At 45.5% G+C, this 23,466-nt stretch overlaps 1 protein-coding gene and 1 non-coding gene across 2 annotated transcripts in view; one reads left to right on the top strand and one right to left on the bottom strand.

The window, feature by feature from the left end:
- The window catches only part of LOC124550726 (proteoglycan 4), a 190,550-nt gene that overhangs the window by 144,554 nt on the left and 22,530 nt on the right, over positions 1 to 23,466 (bottom strand). The gene's annotated exons all lie outside the window — the stretch shown is intronic.
- On the top strand, positions 21,108 to 21,182 carry Trnat-ugu. The gene has a single exon. It is a non-coding gene; the product is annotated as a tRNA-Thr (tRNA).

Raw genomic sequence — 23,466 nt, 5'->3', positions numbered from 1 at the left:
TCTAATCTCTCTGATTTTATCCTCATGGTCTCTTCGCGAGATATACGTAGGAGGGAGTAATATACTGCTTGACTCTCTGGTGAAGGTGTGTTCTCGAAACTTCAACAAAAGCCCGTACCGAGATACTGAGCGTCTCTCCTGCAGTCTTCCACTAAGTTTATCTATCATCTCCGTAACGCTTTCGCGATTGCTAAATGATCCTGTAACGAAGCGCGCTGCTCTCTATCTCTTCTATCAACCCTATCTGGTACGGATCCCACACTGGTGAGCAGTATTCAAGCAGTGGGCAAACAAGCGTACTGTAACCTACTTCCTTTGTTTTCGGATTGCATTTCCTTAGGATTCTTCCAATGAATCTGGCATCTGCTTTACCGACGATCAACTTTATATGATCATTCCATTTTAAATCACTCCTAATGCCTACTCCCAGATAATTTATGGAATTAACTCCTTCCAGTTGTTGACCTGCTGTATTGTAGCTAAATGATATGGGATCTTTCTTTCTATGTGTTCGCAGCACATTACACTTGTCTACATTGAGATTGAATTGCCATTCCCTGCACCATGCGTCAATTCGCTGCAGATCCTCCTGCATTTCACTACAATCTTCCATCGCTACAACCTCTCGATATAACACAGTGAACTTCCGATGTCATCCACAAGGTCATTTATGTATATTGTGAATAGCAACGGTCCTACGACACTCCCCTGCGGCACACCTGAAATCACTCTTACTTCGGAAGACTTCTCTCCATTGAGAATGACAAAAAAAATGGTTCAATCGACTCTGATCACTATGGGACTCAACTGCTGTGGTCATCAGTCCCCTAGAACTTAGAACTACTTAAACCTAACTAACCTAAGGACATCACACACATCCATGCCCGAGGCAGGATTCGAACCTGCGACCGTAGCAGTCGCACGGTTCCGGACTGCGCGCCTAGAACCGCGAGCCCACCGCGGCCGGCGAGAATGACATGCTGCGTTCTGTTATATAGGAGCTCTTCAATCCAATCACACAAATGGTCTGATAGTCCATATGCTCTTACTTTGTTCATTAAACGACTGTGGGGAACTGTATCGAACGCCTTGCGGAAGATGATGATGAGGATAGCACAACACTCAGTCGCTGGGCGGAGAAAATTCCCCAACCCAGCCGGGAATCGAACCCCGACCCAGAGGACTGACAATCCGTCACGCTGACCATTCATCTACCGGGGGCGGACGCCCCCGCTATTCCAGAACAGGTAATGGCCTCCTTGCAAGATCCGGTGTCATCCCGTGCCTCTTCGCACGAGGACTTTCGATATTTTTAAAAATATCAGGAATCCGGTATAACGATATTTAAAAGAATTTCGTCGTCGGCTTCGACATAACAAGAAAAATATCGGCATATCGACGAAAAAGATATCGACCTACCCGTCTGCATAAATGTTCCATTACTCCATGTATGTGGTCCATCCAGGAACGTCGTGGTCTTCCGCGCTTACGCCTGCCGGGTCGTTTTCATTCATAAACCTTCTTTGGCCACGGATGATCTGGCACTCTCATCATGTGCCCGTACTATTTTAATGTTTTTCTTCCAATTCTATCACCGTATCATTTACCTTTCTTCTAGCTCTTACTTCATCATTAGTTTTTCCTTTCAATTCTTGATATTCTGGCACTCCTACGCAAATAACCCATTTCCACAGCTATTAGTCTTCTTTTGAGATATGCATTTAAGAGGAGGAGGAGATTATTGTTTAACGTCCCGTCGACAACGAGGTCATTAAAGACGGAGCGCAAACTCGGGTGAGGGAAGGATGGGGAAGGAAATCGGCCGTGCCCTTTCAAAGGAACCATCCCGGCATTTGCCTGAAGCGGTTTAGGGAAATCACGGAAAACCTAAATCAGGATGGCCGGAGACGGGATTGAACCGTCGTCCTCCCGAATGCGAGTCCAGTGTGCTAACCACTGCGCCACCTCGCTCGGTGTATTTAAGATCCATAGTTCTGAACCATGGCATAGCACTGATTCAACCATTATCTTTTCTGATTGCTGTTGGAAATATTCTTATCCCAACAAAACGAATCCATACACCCTAACACTTTTCTGCTTTGCTGTTTTCTATATTTTACTTCTGTATGGCCCAATCCATTTTTATCCATTTTTATCCATATGTGCCCCGAGATATTTAAATTTCTCTACCTGTCTCATGACTGCTGTGTCCTTGATGTGTACTTCAAATTTAGCATCACTATTCACAACCAGATACTCTGTTTTTGTTAGACTCGTTTGTGGTCCCCGTCTGTTGTATTCCTGATATAATCGCAGTATAATGAACTCAAGGTCCTAATCATCTTGTGCTATAATAGCCTGATCGTCAGCAAAACATAATGAAAATATCTGTACACCGTTGACAGTGATTCCCATTCCTCTGCAGCTGTTCTTCCAATTTCGGAGAGCCGCTTCTACATATAAATTGAACAAGATGGGTGACATACAGCAACCTTGTCGCAAACCTTTAGTGACATTAATAGGTTCTGATAACTTTGAACCTCGTTTAATCTGTATCACATTATCTCTGTACATTTCAATAATAATTTGTAAAAGGTGATCATCCATACCTATATATTTCATAGCTTCCCACAGCTTAGATCTAGTGGCTGTATCGTAAACTTTTGCTAAATCTACAAAGGCAATGTGTAGCTCCTTCCTTACTGCTATAAATTTCTCCATTAGTTGTTGTAAAATTAATAAGTTATCTGTACGTGATCTCTTCTGCTTAAACCCACTCTGGTATTCCCCAATACGGTGGCCTTAAATATAAAACTCTGAAATCGGCAGTATATTTACGGTGTGCTATTTCTTCACGTCGGAAATCTTGTTATTCCATTCGCACTGACACTCCCAGTGCAATCGGACTTCTTTTGTGCCACCTACGCTGTGGCAGAGCGGTTCTAGACGCTTCAGGCCGGATGCGCGCTGCTGCTACTGTCGCAGGTTCGAATCTTGCTTCGGGCATGGATGTGTGTGATAACCTTAGGTTAGTTTGGTTTAAGTAGTTCTAACTCTAGGGGACTAATGACCTCAGATGTTAATTCCCATAGTGCTCAGAGCCATTTGAATTTTGTGCCACGTACACTCGCTTCACACAGTCAAAGAGAAAGATAGGACGTGATGAAAGCACTAAAAGTAATAAGACTCCTTGACATAGTGAAAGTAAAATTATGTTCTACTACAATTTCAAAAGAACGACTTCAAATATTTACCAAAAATTGCGAAGAAAATTTAATATAAAATAAAAATATCGTCATTCGAAACTGCGATTTCAATATCGATATATCGGTAAAGCAAAAATAACTGACGATGGTCGAAGTAGAGAAAATATAAAATGTAGACTGGCAATGGCAAAGAAAGCGTTTCTGAAGAAGAGAAATTTGATAACATCGAGTATAGATTTAAGTGCCAGGAAGTCTTTTCTGAAAGTATTTGTATGGAGTGTAGGCATGTATGGCTGGAAATGGAAATGATCGTATGGCGTCAGGGGCCGGGTGTTCCCAGGCGGGAAGTTCGGCTGCCAAGTGCAAGTCTTACTGAGTGCGACGCACATTGGGCGATTTGCGTGTCGACAATGGGGGTGAAATGATGATGAGGACAGCACAACAAAAAGTCCCAGAGGGGAGAAAATCTCCCATTCCAGCCGGGAATCGAACCCGGGCCCCCGTGCGCGGTATTCCAACGCGCTGACCGTTTAGCTAATGGGGCTGACCAGGTATGGATGTGAAACATGGACGATAAACAATTTAGACAAGAAGAGAATATAACCTTTCGAAATATGGTGCTACAGGACAATGCTGAAGATTAGATGGGTAGATCACGTAACTAATGAGGAGGTACGGAATAAATTGAGGAGAAGAGGAATTTGTGGTACAACTTGACTAGAAGAAGGGATCGGTTGGTAGGACACGTTCTGAGGCATTAAGGGATCACCAATTTAGTACTGCAGGGAAGCGTGGAGGGTAAAAATCATAGACGGAGACCAAGAGATGAATACACTAAGCTGATTCAGAAGGAGGTAGGTTGCAGTAGGTACTCGGAGATGAAGCTTTCACCGGGTAGTGTAGAGAGCTGCATCAAATCAGTCTCTGGGCTGAAGACCGCAACAACAACAACATATCGGTAAACGTAGTGTCGCTGATACTTATCGATGTTTGTCAAATGGTTCAAATGGCTCTAAGCATTATGGGACTTAACATCTGAGGTCATCAGTCCCCTAGACTTAGAACTACTTAAACCTAACTAACCTAAGTACATCACACACATCGATGCCCGAGGCAGGATTCGAACCTGCGACCAAAGCAGCCGCGTGGTTCCGGACTGATGCGCGTACAATCGATGTTTGTGTGGAAGTAATATCGATATATAAATTTCTTAGCTCAGCCCGCTTAAAGCTGTGTCTTTAAATGTGTGTCAAGACGACGTACGTATTGCCTTGTACCTTGTTCATTATGTCAGGGCGTTACAGTATAATTTTTATGAATGTACAGGGCGTCGCAGGAGAAGTAGTCAGTATTCAAAGATATGCTTTTTAGAGCTCATGTTTATTGGACTTTTTTGCTACGAACGATCGTTCTTGCCGTGTCTGTTAATATTGAACATTCCTCCTGACACACCCAGTATGTTAATAATCCTGTCCACATCACTTAAATAATTTTTAATTTGTTTGATAATAAATCGTTTGTAAATTTAGACATGATTACTCATTAATGTTCATAGTTTTTTCGGACTAATTGTGGGAATTTACTTCCGTTATCAGTAAGTCCCTACAAAAATAACGTTAACGCAACTACACTACTCTGATTGAGCCACGCTCGTGGTCCACTACACTGCGAGGCTATCTCGAACAGCAAGTGGCAGAAGGTGCTGAGAACCACATCCGTCAAACGGCGCCGTCCGCTCCTGTGATAAGCGACGCCACTATCGTAGTTCGGGGCCGTTAGACTTAACGAGCTCCTCTTCTGTCGGGAAGTGGACTAACTTTAGTTCGCTGGCAGGCGCCTCCGAGGCTCTGTCTGAAATATACCCGCGCCGACGTTCGCTGACTGCTCCCACTCACCTCCGGTATTTTTCTACCTGCCGGTTAATAATAGGTTCCGTCCACCAGCTGCGTTCCAGTGTTCCAGTCTCAAACTCACAGGAGCGACGTTATTGTCAGTTTCGGAGTAATGAAGCGTGACCGTGTGCAGAACTGGAGTGCATCTAGCGGAGAAACGTTTGCGATTTGTGAATGAAACTTATCCTTTACGGCTGTTTCGTGCCTTATACCTTGTCCGACTGGATGATTTTCAATCGCGTATTAAGTCAACACTAATTTGGCTGAAACTTCCTGGCAGATTAAAACTGTGTGCCGGACCGAGACTCGAACTCGGGACCTTTGCCTTTCGCGAGCAAGTGCTCTACCATCTGAGCTACACCTGCACGACTCACGCCCCGTCCTCACAGTTTCATTTCTGCCAGTACCTCGTCTCCTACCTTCCAGACTTCACAGAGAATCTTCTGCGAACCTGGACGAAAGAATATTGCGGATACATGGCTTATCCACAGCCTGGGGAATGTTTCCAGAATGAGATTTTCACTCTGCAGCGGAGTATGCGCTGATATGAAACTTCCCGGCAGATTAAAACTGTGTGCCGGACCAAGACTTGAACTCGGGACCTTTCCCTTTCGCGGGGAAGTGCTCTACCAACTGAACTACCCAAGCACGACTCACGCCCCGTCCTCACAACTTCACACCTGCCAGTACGTCGTCTCCTACCTTCCAATACAGAAGCTCTTCGCAGAAGAGGACGGGGCCTGAGTCTTGCTTGGGTAGCTCAGATGGTAGAGCACTTCCCCGCGAAAGGGAAAGGTCCCGAGTTCGGCGCACAGTTTTAATCTGCCAGGAAGTTTCATATCAGCACGCACTCCGCTGCAGAGTGAAAAATCTCATTCGGGACTAATTTGGCTATTTCCAGAAAAAGGAAAACGCGATAATCGAATCACACCATAGGAAATGTATACTAGGGGTAGGCCTGAAGTTTTAACTATCATCATGTGCCGATACTCATTCTTGGCCAGAACTACCTTCCTTCACTGACAAGGTTCGGTGCGTGGTTTGCGGTAAGAATTTGGATATACAAAGTAGGTAATATTCCGTATTAAAGGAAACGTGGTTAAGCTGCATCGCCTCAGATTATCAAAGATACGTCAGAAATATTGTGTATCGTGCATCGTAGTTTCCTTCTGTTACACAGGTTTCACGAAGCTGTGGCGTTGGGTGGCGGACTTCGTGCAACAAGGTGCGACGTCGTTGAAAGCTGGTCACCACACGCGAGAAGGCGACGGCAGTGCCAATCTGAAACACCTCATCGTTGTCCGACTGCTTAGCTGCTTAGCTTGCCTCCCGTGCAGCGGGTCCGGGTTCGATTCCCGGCCGGGTTGGAGATTTTGTCGGCTAGTGGACTGGGTGCTGTGTTGTCCTCATAATCTTCACCGGCAAGCAAGTCGCCCAATGTGGCGTCGACTAAAATAAGACTTGCACTTGGTGGCCGAACTTCGCAATATGGTGCCTCCCGGCCAACGATACCATTCGCTCATCTCACCACATCGTTGAGACAGCGGCCTTTCATTATTATTAAAAAACATGAAAAACCTTTGTATGATCGTAATTTCATGTAGGAGTTGCAGCCTTGTTGGCTTCGCAGCATACGCTATGTATGGCTGGCTGAAAGTTACTTGCAAGATCGTGGCGTCCTCCATCGGCAATGCTGGAATTCAGTATGGTGTTGGCCGACTCTTAACCTTGGTGACAGATTCCACTCTCGCAGGCATACGTTCAGTCAGGTGCTGGAAGGTTTCTTGGGGAATAGCAGCCCATTCCTCACAGAGTGCTGCACTGAGGACAGGCGTTCCAAAACATTCCAAAGGAGTTCTATAGGTCGGGACTCTATGCAGGCCAATCCATTGCCGGGATATTACTGCCGCGTAACCACTCCGCCACAGGCCGTACATTATGAACAGGTACTCGATCGTGTTGAAAGACGCCATCGCCACCCCCGAATTGCTCTTCGACAGTGGGAAGCAAGAAGGTGCTTAAAACATCAATTTAGGCCTGTGCTGTGATAGTACCACGTAAAACAACAAGAGGTGCAAGTACCCTACACGACCACACCATAACACCACCGCCTCCGAATTTTACTGTTGGCACTACACACGCTGGCAGATGACATTCATCGGGCATTCGCCATACCCACCATGCCATCGGATCGCCACATTGTGTACCATGATTCGTCACTCCACACAATGTTTTTCCACTGTTCAATGGTCCTCCGTTTACGCTCCTTACACCATGCGCGGTGTCGTTTGCCATTTACCGGCGTGATGTGTGGCTTATGAGCAACCGCTTGACCATGAAATCCAAGTTTTCTGACCTCCCGCTTAACTGCCATGGTACCTGCAGTGGATCCTGATGCAGTTTTCGATTCCTGTGTGATGGTCTGGAAAGATGTCTGCCTATTACACATTACGACCCTCATCAACTGTCGGCGGTCTCTTTTAGTCAACAGTCGGCCTGTACGCTTTTGTGCTGTACGTGTCCCTTCGCGTTTCCATTACACCATCACATCGGAAACAGTGGACCTAGGTATGTTTAGGAGTGGGAAAATCTCACGTACAGACGTATGACAAGTGACACCCAATCACCTGACCACGTTCGAAGTCCGTGAGTTCCGCGGAGTGCCCCATTCTACTCTCTCACGATGTCTAATGACTACTGAGGTCGCTGATGTGGAGTACTTGGCACAAGGTCGCAGCACAATGCACCTAATACGAAAAGTATGTTTTTGGCTGTGTCCGGATACTTTTAATCACATAGTGTATGTGTGAGCCGCAACAGATTCTGTTATAACACTGAAGCGCAAAAGAAATTGTTACAAGAATGTGTATTCAAGTACATAAATATGTAAACAGGCAGACTACGGCGCTGCGGTTGGCACCGCCTATATAAGACAATAAGTTTCTGGCGCAGTTGTTAGATCGGTTACTTCTGCTACAATGGCAAGTTATCAATATTTAAGTGAGATTGAACGTGGTGTTATACTCGGCGCACGAGCGATGGGACACAGCATCTCCGAGGTAGCGACAAGGTGGGGATTTTCCAGTACGATCATTTCACGAGTGTACCGTGAGTATCAGGAATCCGGTAAAGCATTAAACCTCCGACATATCTGCGACCGCAAAAGGATTCTGCAACAACGGGACCAACGACAACTCAAGAGAATCGTTCAGCGTGACAGAAGTGCATAAGTTCCGCAAATTGCCGGCCAGTGTGGCGGAGCGGTTCTAGGCGCTTCAGTCTGAAACCGCGCAACCGCTACAGTCGCAGGTTCGAATCCTGCCTCGGGTATGGATGTGCCGCGCGGGATTAGCCGAGCGGTCTGGGGCGCTTCAGTCATGGACTGTGCGGCTGGTCCCGGTGGAGGTTCGAGTCTTCCCTCGGGCATGGGTGTGTGTGTGTTTGTCCTTAGGATAATTTAGGTTAAGTAGTGTGTAAGCTTAGGGACTGATGACCTTAGCAGTTAAGTCCCATAAGATTTCACACACATTCGAACATTCGGGTATGGATGTGTGTGCTGTCCTTGGGTTAGTTAGGTTTAAGTAGTTCTACGTTCTAGGGGACTGATGATCTCAGATGTTAAGTCCCATAGTGCTCAGAGCCATTTGAACCAGCCTTCCGCAAATTGCTGCACATTTCATTGCTGCGTCATCAACAAGTGTCACCGTGCGAGTCATTCAAGGAATGCCCACTCGTGTACCCTTGATGACTGGATGACACAAAGCTTTACGCCTCGCCTGGGCCAGTCAACACCAACATTAGACTGTTGATACCTGGAAACACGTTGCATGGTCGGACGAGTATCGTTTCAAATTGCATCGAGCCGATGGACGTGTACGGGTATGGAGACATCTCATGAATCCATGGACTCTGCATGTCAGCAGGGGACTGTTCAAGCTGGTAGAGGCTCTGTAATGGTGTGGAGCGTGTGCAGTTGGAGTAATATGGGACCGCTGATACGTCTAGATACAACTCTGACAGGTGACACGTACTTAAGCATTCTGTCTGATCACCTGTGTTCATTCATGTTCATTGTGCATTCCGGCGGGCTTGGGCACTTCCAGCAGGACAATGCGACACCCAGCACGTCCAGAATTGCTACAGAATGGCTCCAGGAACACTCTTCTGAGTTTAAATGCTTCCGCTGGCCACCAAACCCCCTAGACATGAACATTAGTGAGCATATTTGGGATGCTTTGCAACGTGTTGTTCAGAAACGTTCACCTCTCGTAGTGTTACGGATTTATGGATAGCCCTGCAGGATTCATTATGTCAATTCCCTCCGACATTAGTCGAGTCTATGCCAAATCGTGTTGCGAAACTTCTGTGTGCTCGCAGGGGTCCTACACGATATTACGTAGGTGCACCTGTTTCTTTGGCTCTGCAGTGTATGTTGACGATACAAATATGTTATGAAGATCGAATAAAAACTGAACAGAAGATGCTATTAATGGAAATTTAAAACCGTATTGAGAAGTTATTGCAAGATTGTTGTGGCAGATGCTCCTCGTGTTAAATCTTATCCACATCATGTTATTGAACATTAGCCGAGTCATTAAATGAATAAGGCTGACAAAAAGGAAAGCGGACTATGTTCGAGACTGGGTTTAGGAGGCGCTATTAATATTCATGATCCATCTTGGAAGGCTATTAGATGCTCTTTAAGTGATCTAGATTGTTCAAAAGTGAAAAAGTGCCGTAATTCTTGACACTAATGTAACGATATCTCAGAGATATGAGATACATAGTTGCGCCCGTGACTGATTAGTTGCATGTGCTAATACCGTTGGTTGTCTGAACAACGGGTGAGTTACGAAAAATACGCAACCGTTTGAGATTATGAGCAGACTTATTCACCACAGTTACGCAGTTAGTGCCCGCTAGTCCTATTAAACAAAAACCTTATAGGATAAAGTAATTCTTCGGAAGAGGCGACGGTGATACCGATTCAGTCAGTATTGGTGGAACAGTTTCCAACATTCTCGTTAAGGCCTTAGCAAGATAATTTTATTAGTTAGGCTGAAAACTAGTAAGGTGTTAAGAGCACTGAAAGACCGAACCGGTCAATATATAGCATGCGAGTCGCTAATATCAGTGGAAACGCTTTCGTTATCAACGAATTACACAGTCGGACCGATTGACGGACACGGCGAAGAAATATGTGCACGTCGACCGGTAGAAACCGCGAAAAAGTAAGGTGAGCTGATTCGTTTGTCTGAAGGAGAGACAGATGTTTGGTGACGTGTTGCAGACTGAAACATCGTGGCCATAGTACCGCAGCACCTCACTGGAGGGCTCACAATAAAGCAGCGCAGCCCATCTCGTCTCCATGAATGGCTTGCGGAGTTTTGTTGTGGCCCCTCCAGTGAGATGCTGGGAGGATTCAGCGTGCAACAAGCCAGCATGCACCTGCCTCCCCCCAAACAAACGAATTAACTAACTAACCTTACTTTTTTGAGGTGATAATTAAAACTTCATGCGTACCCCTCTTACATGAGAAAAAAAGTAATTCGGTATAAAACCTAAATTTAACATCAGTGCAGCTTCTTCGATTAAGCTGCATTAGGACAATGTGAAATTCGGAAATTTAACAAGGAACCAAACCAGGAAATTCCCCATCGCGGGATCTGTTCACAACAGCCTGAGGGAAACACTTCAGATTGCAGGACTCGAAAGACAACGAATATGCGTTAATGTAGCATATCCGAACAGCGTACCGTTTGTGGATGACGTTTAATTCTACAGAGGAAACAAAGGCCTTTTGTTGTGTGCATAGTTCCGCGTAGTCAGCGCGAACACAACTTTCCCAATAGAGCTCGCCCCGCTAAGCACAACAGCGCAGGCGCAGCGCTCGTCCGTCTCCCCACTACGAGATGGCGCTGCCATAAAGACGGACCAAATTCTGCTTCCGCCGATCCGCGTATTAATATGTAACGCAGCCAATGAGATTGCTACTAACGTAGAACCTTTTCTACCCGCGGATCACACTCGCGCAGTGATACCTGAACGCTCGAGGTATTATAACGAGTGTACAGACCTCCGATTAGTCAGTCTGCCTTAGTCTGCATTTGTCTGTACCAGTCTATAGTCAAGTTTCAGTCTGCGCCTAATAAGATTACCATATTCCTGTACATAGCCATGAAGAGAAATGTATAGACACTTTGTCAAGTATCAGAGATATGTGAGAATAAGATTAACGTACCAAGACCAAAGGAACTTCAGATTGTCAATTGTAAACAGAATCCAGAATCAAGTTAGGTAATGTTTATGCTTTTTATTTTTTTAACAAATGTATGTGAAAATTAATCAAGTTCTGTTTAAAGTTGGTCACCGTCAATCTGCTACTCTAAGCGTGCAAGTGGCATTTCTATCGTCTGACCTAACGGCAGAAGATAAACACGCCACGATAAGGCCACGAGACATATTGCTGACACTCGCCTACTTCGTTAGAGCGACAAGTCAAATAATCTGATGGTGTGTGTACCGAAGGTCTTACAGTACGCACACCACACCTTTCATAATCTAATGGAAGAAGTAATAATGTCAACAAATTAAATAAAATGTAAGAGCCTGTGATCCTAATAGCATTAAATTTTCTGTCTCGCTCGCTAGATTTTTTAAACTTTATATCAGTTATATAATTTATAAAATACAAATCTGTGTAGATGGAAAATTATATTAATACGAAGAACTTAATTACACCAAGTTTACAAGCACTCCTGGAAATCAACGGTATTGTGACTATGTCAATTTATAATGAAAACGTCTAAAGAAAATAGCAGAAATCAACAATGATATTATAGAACAAGTGTCCGACCCCCGGTAGCTGAATGGTCAGCGTGACGGAGTGTCAATCCTGTGGGCCCCGGTTCGATTCCCGGCTGGGTAGGGGAATTTTCTCCGCCCAGGGACTGGGTGTTGTGCTGTCCTCGTCATCATCCTATCATCCTCCTCATCGACTGCAGGTCGCCGAAGAGGCGTCAGATTGAGAGACCGGCACCCGGCGGACGGCCTGCCCGACGGGGGGCCCTAGCCATACGATTAAATAAATAAATAAATAAATAAATAAATTGAACAAGTTTGAATATTTTGTCTTGGGCAGCCGAAAACAGAAAAGAATGGCTTGAAGTGCTTTTCGTAAACTAAATAGAATTTCGAAAACTGACCTCCAAATTTATCCGAAGAAGAAACGGAGGCGATGACAAACAAAAAGCCTGCACCATCAAACTCAAGCACAATTTTCAGAAGAACAAACGAAGATAAGTATCTAGGAGAAATTATCTAGTCTAGTGTGGGAAAAGTTGTTCTCATAGGAAGATTACGGATGATGCATTTCGGGTTCATTCAGCAAGAGAAGTTCGTGATGAAAACGTCAACCTGTATGTATGAAAAAAAACATTCACAGTAATTCTTTTACAATGCACTCATGCATCAGAAACATCAAATTTAAAATCTAAAAAAATGAAGAAATCAGGGAGCAGGAAGTTAATAGTCGGACGAACACAGCAGCAGACACAGCTAAATTATGAAGTAACACTGAAGCCGAAGTACACGTACAAAAAATTGCAGCTGAAATAAAGAAAAAAATGATAACTTTCTTTGGGCACTTCCAAAGAATGAACCCCGGCAGGCTGATAATAAATACTGCACAACATTTTGAAAAATTAGATGGCAAAGCCAAATTGTTTAAGAAAGCATACAAGATCTACAAGAAACTGGTATAAATAAGTAAGAAATTTGTGATCTGGAGCTTTTTTTACGCGGTTAGTGGTCTTAACGACAGAGGATTCAGCTGCGGTTCACACCTTCACATCTAGCCCGCAAGTTATGCTGGTAAACTTCCATAACGTTTGGAAGGCAGAAGATGAGATACTCGCGGAAGCGAAGCTATTGAGGGCGGGTCGTGAGTCGTGCTTGGGTACCTCTGTCGGTAAGAACGCTGACCCTGTAAAACGTGGTTCCGCCAGCGAGTCTTGGTCCGTCACGGAGTTTTAATCTACCAGGTGGTTTCGAGAAGTAAATAGTCTCATCGCAATCAGATATTAATTATCTGCCTCCAGTAGATTTAGCGTACGCCTCCGAATTACGGCACTTTATTGTGCATATTTTCTCTTCAAAATTCAAAAGGTAGCATGGCTATAATGAAATAAGCGAAAAGTTGTCTTCAACCTGAACAGAGACCAGACTACACTTATAGAGAGTCGAAGGGCATGAAAGGATTGAGACCGGAGTGAGACAGGTTTGCAGCCTCTCCCCTATGTTACTCAATGTGTACATTGAGCAAGCGGTAAAGAGAAATAAGGAGATATTTTGAAAGCAGCATTCAAATTCAGGAAGAAGAAATAAAGCCTCGAGTTTTGTTGAAACTGCAGCAGTGCCAGAGACGGTAAATGAAATGGAGGAGCAGTTGAATGGAATGGACAATGTCAAAAAAGTAAAACAAGGGTAAAGGAACGTAATCAAATCAGATCAAGTGATGCAGAGTGAATTAGATTAGCAAATGATATAGAAAAAGTAGAAGATGAGTTTTACCATTTTGCATCAAAATAAGTGACGATGGTTGAAGCAGAGAGGATATAAAATGCAGGCGGGATATAACTCGAAAAGGGTTTGTGAAAAAGAGGAAATTGTCAACATCTAATATGAGTTTCACTGTTAGATAGTTTTCTCTTCAAGTTTTTTTGTGGAGTGTAGCCTTGCATGGAAGTGAAATGTGGACGGTTCACTGTCTGCACAACAAGAGAATAGAAGATTTTGAAATGTGGTGCTGCAGGAAAATGCTGGAGATTAGTGTGTATAACATAACTAATGGGTGGGCACTGAATCAAACTGGAGACAAGAGAAATTTATGGTACAACCTGACTCAGAGAAGGGATCGTTTGATGCGACACATTCTCAGGCGCCAAGATATCGGAAATTTATTAACGGAGGGAAGTGTGGGGCGCAAAAAATTATATGGCAAGAGCAAAACTTGACTACAGAAGGCAGTAACAAACGGATGTAGGCTACAGTAGATGTGCACAGATGTGGAGAGTTGCACAGGATAGACTTCCATAACGACCTGCATTGAGCTAGTCTTTGAACAACAACATTAAGAACATTTTCTCGTGATGGTGATGTATGACTGTTTAGAATAGTTTTTTGCGACAATGTTCTCTTTTGTTTCAGCCTCATATCCAGTGAGCATAAATAATAAATTTCTGTCTGGGTAAAGCAATGGGGAACTAAAATTCACGACAGCCTTATTCTGCTTATTTCACCACGTCTGTTAAGAAGCTTCAAATCGTATAGTGCAAAATAAGTGGACAAATGTTGCTATGGACACTACACACGCACCGTGCTTTGTGACTGCTTACTCATCAACGCAGCTGACGGTCCCGTGAAATGACGAAAATAGCGATCACGATTAGACTGTACTAAGTACGGCAGACGGGAAGCACCTGATATGCAGGCAACCAAGCCTATTATTGTGTGCGGCTGATTGCCTACACAGCATCACGCAGGCGCGCCGATTCCTGGTTCTGGGTTTGTGGGGCAGAGCAGGCGATGATGCGCTGGTGAAAGCGAGCGTTACTGCCAACCACCAGCCTTCCACGAACTCGTGGAAAGCCCACTGACCGCTGCTTCTCTTCATCTTGTCTGATTCACAGGGGCTTCTGCTGATTCAGAGTCAGCGGAAAGAAATTACACTGTAACTGAGGTCTTTTTTGTACACTACTGGCCTTTACAATTGGTACACCACGAAGATCACGTGCTACAGACGCGAAATTTAACCGACAGGAAGCAGATGCTGTCATATGCAAATGATTAGCTTTTCAGAGCATTCACACAAGGTGTGCGACACCTACAACGTGCTGACATTAGGAGAGTATCCAACCGATTTCTCATACAAAAACAGCAGTTGACCGGCGTTGCCTGGTGAAACGTTGTTGTGATGCCTCGTGTAAGGAGAAATGCGTACTATCACGTTTCCAACTTTGATAAAAGTCGGATTGTAGCGTATAGCGATTGCGGTTTATCGTATCGCGACATTGCTGCTCGCGCTGGTCGAGGTCCAATGACTGTTAGTAGAATATGGAATCGGTGGGTTCAGGAGGGTAATACGGAACGCCGTGCTGGATCCCAACGGCCTCGTATCGCTAGCAGTCGAGATGACAGGCATCTTATCCACATGGCTGTAACCGCGTAACGGATCGTGCAGCCACGTCCCGATTCCAGAGTCAACAGATGGGGACGTTTGCAAGACAACAACCATCTGCACGAACAGTTGGACGACGTTTGCAGCAGCATGGACTATCAGCTCGGAGACCATGGCTGCGGTTACCCTTGACGCTGCATCACAGACAGAAGCGCCTGCGATGGTGTACTCAATGACGAACCTGGGTGCACGAGTGGCAAAACGTTATTTTTTCGGATGAACTCAGATTCTGTTTATAGCATCATGATGGTCGCATCCGTGTTTGGCGACATCGTGGTGAACGCGCATTGGAAGCGTGTATTCGTCATCACCATACTGGCGTACCACCCGGCGTGACTGTATGGGGTGACATTGGTTACACGTCTCCGTCACCTCTCGTTCGCATTGACGGCACTTTGAACAGTGCGCGTTACATTTCAGATGTGTTTCGACCCGTCGCTCTACCCTTCATTCGATCCCTGCGAAACTCTACATTTCAGCAGGATAATACAGGACCGCATGTTGCAGGTCCTGTACGGGTCTTTCTGTATACAGAAAATGTTCGACTGCTGCCCTGGCCAGCACATTCTCCAGATCTCTCACCAATTTAAAACGTGTGGTCAATGGTGGCCGAGCAACTGGCTCGTCACAATACGCCAGTCACTACTCCTGATGAACTGTGGTATCGTGTTGAAGCTGCATGGGCTGTTGTACCTGTACACGCCATCCAAGCTCTGTTTGACTCAATGTCCAGGCGTATCAAGGCCGTTATTACGGCCAGATGTGGGCATTCTGGGTACTGATTTCTCAGGATCTATGCACTCAAATAGCGTGAAAATGTAATCATATGTCAGTTCTAGTATAATATATTTGTCCAATGAATACCCGTTCATCATCTGCATTTCTTCTTGGTGTAGCAATTTTAATGGGCAGTAGTGTATTATTTTGTCCACAAATCACTGCTGCCTTTTTGTTGTGTTAGAGGGTCTTTGACATGTCCCCGCGTGGGCCACCAACCTATAGCAGGGTAGACTGGTGACGGGGTTGCCATCTACGACCTTTAAATTAACTTCTATAGACTGGTGGTAACAGTGAGAATAATCTACAAGGAGCTGCAGATCTGCCCCTCGTACAACCTACAGATATTTTGTAACAATATGAATGTGATAATATTTTATGTGGAAAATAGAGTTATTCGAAAACTGTAAGAATGGAGAAATAGTAGAGCGAGTAAGAAATATTTATAAGTGTCCAGACTTGCTGCTGTGTGATACTAATTTTTATTTTTTCCCCTTTCACTACAGATAGGTTTCGGCTGTACAGTGTGGGTGACATTATTTTCATTATACATTTTTGTGTTACAGTAGAACATTGAGGGTGGATTGCTACTTACGTATGTTCGTTGTATTATCTAGGTCAATGGTCGTCAAATGTTTTGCTCTAGAGCCAATAGCGACATTGTGCGGTGGCACCTGTGGCCACATACGAACCAGTCTTGTTACTGATATTGATAATCTACACCATCTGCTATGCTATGAACCTACAATAGACTAACTATAGTAAGTGTGCAGTACGTTGGACACCGGCCCGTCAGAAGTCGGCAACATTCGGAAAACCTCGTGTCGACAATTCTCTGTTTAGTAGCGACCATCCTCAGCAGCCTCAAAGTTGTGACTCTGTGACCGCCTGACGAAGTATTGTTCCGGTGACTATGTGAGCAGATGGCTGGTTAATAACAGTAATTTTACATATACACAATATGACATTTATATACGATAGGAGACATGATCACAAATGTTTACCAAATACACTCCTGGAAATGGAAAAAAGAACACATTGACACCGGTGTGTCAGACCCACCATACTTGCTCCGGACACTGCGAGAGGGCTGTACAAGCAATGATCACACGCACGGCACAGCGGACACACCAGGAACCGCGGTGTTGGCCGTCGAATGGCGCTAGCTGCGCAGCATTTGTGCACCGCCGCCGTCAGTGTCAGCCAGTTTGCCGTGGCATTCGGAGCTCCATCGCAGTCTTTAACACTGGTAGCATGCCGCGACAGCGTGGACGTGAACCGTATGTGCAGTTGACGGACTTTGAGCGAGGGCGTATAGTGGGCATGCGGGAGGCCGGGTGGACGTACCGCCGAATTGCTCAACACGTGGGGCGTGAGGTCTCCACAGTACATCGATGTTGTCGCCAGTGGTCGGCGGAAGGTGCACGTGCCCATCGACCTGGGACCGGACCGCAGCGACGCACGGATGCACGCCAAGACCGTAGGATCCTACACAGTGCCGTAGGGGACCGCACCGCCACTTCCCAGCAAATTAGGGACACTGTTGCTCCTGGGGTATCGGCGAGGACCATTCGCAACCGTCTCCATGACGCTGGGCTACGGTCCCGCACACCGTTAGGCCGTCTTCCGCTCACGCCCCAACATCGTGCAGGCCGCCTCCAGTGGTGTCGCGACAGGCGTGAATGGAGGGACGAATGGAGACGTGTCGTCTTCAGCCTTGGTGCCTTGGTGCCAATGATGGTCGTATGCGTGTTTGGCGCCGTGCAGGTGAGCGCCACAATCAGGACTGCATACGACCGAGGCACACAGGGCCAACACCCGGCATCATGGTGTGGGGAGCGATCTCCTACACTGGCCGTACACCACTGGTGATCGTCGAGGGGACACTGAATAGTGCACGGTACATCCAAACCGTCATCGAACCCATCGTTCTACCATTCCTAGACCGGCAAGGGAACTTGATGTTCCAACAGGACAATGCACGTCCGCATGTATCCTGTGCCACCCAACGTGCTCTAGAAGGTGTAAGTCAACTACCCTGGCCAGCAAGATCTCCGGATCTGTCCCCCATTGAGCATGTTTGGGACTGGATGAAGCGTCGTCTCATGCGGTCTGCACGTCCAGCACGAACGCTGGTCCAACTGAGGCGCCAGGTGGAAATGGCATGGCAAGCCGTTCCACAGGACTACATCCAGCATCTCTACGATCGTCTCCATGGGAGAATAGCAGCCTGCATTGCTGCGAAAGGGTGATATACACTGTACTAGTGCCGACATTGTGCATGCTCTGTTGCCTGTGTCTATGTGCCTGTGGTTCTGTCAGTGTGATCATGTGATGTATCTGACCCCAGGAATGTGTCAATAAAGTTTCCCCTTCCTGGGACAATGAATTCACGGTGTTCTTATTTCAATTTCCAGGAGTGTATTTTGAATGTCATTTATTTTCTACACATTCTGTTGTGCTATGACAGCTTTAATTTAATTTCGTACTCCGAATTTAAGGATGATTGTCTGTGTAATGTGCATTCAGGAATCCATATTACTTCTGTCAAAATTTATGCCATAGCATACGATCGCTGCGGACCGCACACGCTCGTGAGTTGTCAGTACTGTAGGACAAACAAAAAAGGCTCTCCCTCTCACATTCTCTTACCCCACAGTGGCCAAGGCACTTAATTCTATGTCTCTGAGGGAAGCGGCTAACTCTACTTAGCTCTCGGTCGAAGCTTAAAATTGATTTGATCTCAATGTATTATTCTCTGTCAATATTCTTGTTTCTTAATGACCAGGAAAACTACCCTCTTATGAAGCTCTTAATGTTGGTTGACGCTTTTGGATTTGGCTGTTATTTGCTTACTGTTTATTATTACAAAATACGAATGAGAACCGCGGGCCGCGTAAATACGGGCCCCAGTTTGACGACCGCTGATCTAGACGGACTGAAAAACTTTGAATACTTAGGGTTATTCACTCTAAGTATCTCCGGGCTTTAACTTAACATTGTATTCAGACAAGTGAAAGGCGTCGTTATTAAAATTTAAAAAGAATATCTGCGTCAATAATACTGTTCAGTCACTACAAACAAATACGGATTTCTTTCTGGTTAATGTTCCGCATTTTTGCACCGAATTTCTGTTTATTGTGAATATTCGCAATAAGAACCTATTAGTAATTAGAAACTTATTTTTATTAACATGTAAATCAGTAAGTGTTAATTAATCTTTTTATTTGATAATAGATGCAGAATTTAAGTAGAAGGCCGGCCGGAGTGGCCGTGCGGTTCTAGGTGCTACAGTCTGGAGCCGAGCGACCGCTGTGGTCGCAGGTTCGAATTCTGCCTCGGGCATGGATGTGTGTGACGTCCTTAGGTTAGTTAGGATTAATTAGTTCTAAGTTCTAGGCGACTGATGACCTCAGAAGTTAAGTCACATACTGCTCAGAGCCATTTTTGAGCCATTTTTAAGTAGAAGGCTGCAACTAACGAGAAACGGACAGCTGATTTCGCGATTACGTGTCACATACGTTACGGTCTCGGTTTCCGCCGACCCTTTTGCACGTCACAGCACTTGGAAAACTTTTGAGTTTTTCTAAAGAGTTGTAGCGTACTGCTTTAGGGAGCTGACGACCGGGTACTGAGCCTGAACTCATACAGAAATTCTTCCAGTCCATATGTGGCATAACAGCAGACCAGTGCTTAACAGTATTGGTTAAAAACAGTCTTGGTTGCGATTTTTTTATTATTTTTCAACAACGCGTTTCACCATATTTAGGCATCTTCAGGTTTTCGTTTCTAGATGGACGCGAGAGGCACCAAGATATGCATAACGCGTTCCCGTTCACAGGAGCTCCTGTGAACAGGAACGCGTTACGCACATCTTGGTGCTTCTCGCGTCCATCTAGAAAAGATAACCTGAAGATGCCTAATAAGGCGAAACGTGTCGTTGAAAAATAAAAAAAAAATGAAAAAAACTAAAATTGCAACCAAGACTGTTTTTAACCAGTACTGAACTCATATAAGTATGGAGAAAATTTAAGGCGACCAGTTGGCGAGCACCAGTTCGTGCCAGGTACTCCCCGCCACGCACTGCCCAGTGGCGTGCGCAGTTCTCACGTAATTGCTGGTGTAGGCGAGTAGTGGAGTGGCGCTAGTTGTCACGCGAAGCTTCTGCACGGCAGGCAGTGAAAGTCCCGCTCCTGACAACAGGTCTCCACGTCCCAGGCGAACTGGCCGAGAGGTGGAGCAGTTACAAGAGATGGGATGTAGAGGGGATCAAATCACCGCCCGAATCCAAGAAACCTGCGCCCAGTGAAATCTGCGCCCAGTACCTGCTTCCTTTGTGTCACGGCTTACCTGGGCCCGGACTGTCGTATTTAGTGTACTTACCTGCTCCCCAGACACGGCCGAAGCGCAGCCCGATAGGACGCCTGTACCACAGTGGCGGACTGTCTGTACAAACAGCCTTATTACCACCCTAGCTGTCGTTCAGTTGACATCGTGCGACTTATGTATTTCTGTCACAATAGTTCCGATATGGAAGTTTCAACGACCATTCAGACTGACGTTTACGCAGTAGTGAAGCTAGATAGTTCGGTACCTGGTGCAGACTTTTAATTTTTCATTCCCCTGCCGTCCCGTCCCCCCCCCCCCCCCCCCCAAAAAAAAGAAGAAAATTGCGAAACTCACAAAAGTATAAAATATAACATTTGTATATATGAAGACAGTAACTGTTCTCGAAAGAACAGAATACTGTTGATGTCCGTGCCTTTTCCCTGGAATAAATGATGACTAACTGAAACCCTCAGCTGCCGACAGGTGTTGTTGATATACCTCGATGTGGACAGCTGAAAATGTGTGCCCCGACCGGGACTCGAACCCGGGATCTCCTGCAAATGTCTATAAGGTACATTACATATGTAGAATTGTGGACAGTTGGGAATGTGAGTCTCACGGGAAGCGTGCAAGGGATAAGTCCCTGCAGTCGCGCTATTCATCTGTGTCGTCGGTGGCTCAGATGGATAGAGCGTCTGCCATGTAAGCAGGAGATCCCGGGTTCGAGTCCCGGTCGGGGCACACATTTTCAGCTGTCCACATCGAGGTATATCAACAACACCTGTCGGCAGCTGAGGGCTTCAGTTAGTCATCATTTGTAACATACGTGTGCAGGACTTTTTCATGTGCGTGACTAAATAATCAGTGTAATGTTAACTACTTCGCAAGCAGTTTTTACAGGTAAAAACAAGTAAGTAAAACGTATTTAAAAACACACACACAGTTTAACTGATTATTAAACGTAGCTTAGAATTTCTTCCTTCTTTTTCGGCTCTAAATTTTGAAATTGCTTCCTCAATATCGACATCTTTAGCCATCCAATTTTTTATTGACTAACTGCTAAATGAGACAGTCTTGCTTAATTCATAGCGGACCCAAGATAATTCGTAGTTTATGTGACTTTTGAAAAAAAGAATTCTCTTACATAACGCTATCGAAACACAAATCGTAGCGCCAAAATAAAGTTGGGAGCAGTTGAGGAAAAAATTTTCTTAGTCGTGAAATTTGTGCAAGGACATTGTCTTCAGGAGTTTCATGATAATTTTCAACTGAGTTTGTGTAACCGTGGAAAGTTTCGTTTCTGAAATTTGAATCGAACCTGGATATGAAACAGCATCTGATACACGTTCCATAGTTTTGCAACGTGTATCGATTTCTTGTAGAAAGCTGTCGATGCTCTCTTAACCATGAACTCCTCAGCTCTCAGCGTTCTGTTTAGTATGGCTTGAAAATGCGAGCTCGGAAACCTTTAGGCAGCGCCCCTCAGCTCTTCTACCAGCTGGGCAAGGGGATTGTACGTTGTATGTTAAGCGGGGACCTGGAAACGACGGACAGGCTCCGTCCCCGCCGCAGCCGCAGTGGTCCACAATCCCACGACAGTCCACTTCACCTCTCCGCAACCCCACACCGAACCCAAGGTTATTGTGCGGTTCGGCCCCCGGTGGACCCCCCAGGGAACGTCTCACACCAGACGAGTGTAACCCCTATGTTTGCGTGGTCGAGTAACGGTGGTGTACGCGTAGGTGGTGAACTTGTTTGCGCAGCAATCGCCGACGTAGTGTAGCTCAGGCGGAATAAGGGGAACCAGCCCGCATTCGCCGTGGCAGATGGAAAACCGCCTAAAAACCATCCACAGACTGGCCGGCTCAGCGGTTCTCGACACAAGTCCACCGGGCGGATTCGTGGCGGGGACCAGGCGCTCCTTCTCACTCCGGAAAGCTGTGCGTTACACCGCTCGGCTAAACGGGCGGGCGAGCAAGGAGATTAGTGGAAACTTCCTCGGCCCTTTTTGGACGCAGGTTTCAATGGGTGCAAATTTCAGTAGGCGCAGTTTTTAGTACCTGTCCTTCCTTACATCAGTTTGATGTTATCTTGAGTTCGAAGAGTGGTTTGACGCAGCTCTCCACGTTACTCTTTCCTGTTGCTCGACCATTTCGTTTCCGAAACCTCAGCCTGCATCCATATGATCCTGCTTACTGTATTCTAGCCTTGGTCTCCTTCTAGAGTTTACCCTCCCCTAACTCCCCCCCCCCCCCCCACACACACACACTTCCATCCGTCACCAAACTGATGATTCTTTGACGCTTCGGGATGTATGTGTCAACCGATCCCTTCTTCCAGTCACGTAATGCCGTAAATTTATTTTCTTCCCAGTTCGATTTACCAGCTCCTCATTAATTATTCAATTTACCCACCTAATTTTCAATTTTCTTCCGTAGCGCCATATTTCAGAGGCTTCTTTTCTTATCATACACGATTCGCTTTTGTACAACGCTATCCTTCATATGAATACCTTCTGAAATGACACCCTAAGAATTAGTTGTACATTACTTTTCAGAAAAACTTTTCTAGCTGTTGCTAGTCAGCACTTCATATCTTCTCTAATTCGGCCGACATGAGCTATTTTGCTACCGGAACATTAAAACTCGTCTACCATCTTTAGTGTCATATTTCCTAACTCATTTCCCTCAGCTTCATCTGGTTTAATTCACCTACGTGATATTTTCCTTGTTTTACTTTGGTAGGTGCTCATCTTATACACTTTTTTCATGGCACTATCCATCTGTTCAACTACTCTTCGGAGCCTTTTACAATGTCACGAGGAAACCTCAAATTTTTTCTTCTTCCCCTTCAACGTTAATTCCTTCTCCAAATGTCTTCTTGATTTCGTCTACTTCTTGCTCAGTGTACAGACTGAATAACATCGGGGTAGCCTACAACCATGTCTAACTCCCTTCTCAACTACTACTTTCGTTTCATTGTCTTCGACTATTGTAATTGCATTCTGGCGTCTGTTCAAGTTTCA

Source organism: Schistocerca americana, chromosome 9, assembly GCF_021461395.2.
Source record: "Schistocerca americana isolate TAMUIC-IGC-003095 chromosome 9, iqSchAmer2.1, whole genome shotgun sequence".
Lineage (NCBI taxonomy): Eukaryota > Metazoa > Arthropoda > Insecta > Orthoptera > Acrididae > Schistocerca > Schistocerca americana.
The sequence above is the reverse complement of the archived record's forward strand: the minus strand, read 5'-3'. Positions and strand labels throughout refer to the sequence as shown.